This window comes from Echinops telfairi, unplaced genomic scaffold (assembly GCF_000313985.2).
Source record: "Echinops telfairi isolate 266 unplaced genomic scaffold, ASM31398v2 ScPeMD7_5;HRSCAF=22, whole genome shotgun sequence".
Taxonomy (NCBI): Eukaryota; Metazoa; Chordata; class Mammalia; order Afrosoricida; family Tenrecidae; genus Echinops; species Echinops telfairi.
The window spans coordinates 1,022,168-1,023,151 of NW_022103901.1; the positions used below are offsets into that span (position 1 = coordinate 1,022,168).

The 984-nt window shown below is 60.1% G+C and overlaps 1 protein-coding gene across 1 annotated transcript in view; it reads left to right on the plus strand.

The window, feature by feature from the left end:
* Positions 1 to 637: 637 nt before the first annotated feature.
* ELFN1 (extracellular leucine rich repeat and fibronectin type III domain containing 1) overlaps positions 638 to 984 on the plus strand; it is a 66,271-nt gene continuing 65,924 nt past the window's right edge. Inside the window, exon 1 of the mRNA XM_004705882.2 lies at positions 638 to 711. The gene's annotated coding sequence lies outside the window, so the exon portion shown is untranslated. The remainder of the gene's footprint in view (positions 712 to 984) is intronic.

A 984-nucleotide genomic window follows, 5' to 3' on the forward strand; every position in this document is an offset into this window, starting at 1 on the left:
CATAAGGAGCAGGAGCCTGGTCTCGTCTCTCTGCCGGCCGGAGAAGCCCAGAGCCAGTGTCGGCAGCTGCACCTCCTCTCTCTTGGCTTGCCTGGTCTTTCTCGGTGTCCGGTGGCCTCTGGCGTTCCTTAGTGGACAGCTGCAGCCACACTAGATTGTCCAATGGCCTGCCCCCACTCTCCCAGGCTCTCTTTATGGGGACCACTGTCTGGCGGGGCCTGTACCCACTCTTCCTACCCTGACTCACGGCATCTCCAGAGACTCGCTCAGACAAGGCCACGTTCTCAGGGTGTGGGGTTTCTATTCGTTTCTAGGGGGACACAGTTCACCGCATCACAGCCTCTGGGTGTCAATCCGCTGTGTGTATGAGAGCAACCCCTGTCTCTCCAGCTGCTGTGCAGTGATGTGGACACAGCATCCCTTGTGTCAGCGTCCCTTGGACCAGGGTCTTCCTGGACCAAGACCCCCGTGCATCCAGTCCCAATGTCCCTTCCGAGGTGGGCAAGAGACTCGTTGCTCCACTCCCTCCTGACTTGCCGCTCCTCTCTCAGTCTCCACAGTTGGTGACCATTGGTTCTGGGGACTGGCCGGGACCAGACCGTCCTGTTGTGCCTTGAGATGAGCAGCCGGTGCCCGTGAGCCCTATGCGCAGGACCCTACCCGCCTGTCCTCCTCAGACCCGCCAGGCCACGGGCAGGCCCTGACCTCGAGGTAAGGGCAGCGTTTGCTTGTCTGAGTTAACCTAGGGAGCGCCCAGGGTCATGGGGCAGGCCGCTGGAGACGGGGCCAGATTCAACCATCAGGTTCTGAACACCTCGACTGAAGAGGTAACTGGGGTCGTGGAGTGTCTGAAGACCGCAGGGGGTCTAAGTAGCCAGTGGCTATTCTTGGGGGCTCTCCATTATCCTCACATGACAGGCCAGGGGCAGCTCTGGGGACTAAAAGGGAGAGATTTTCCTTCTGCCAGTTTGCGGCACCCTGTGT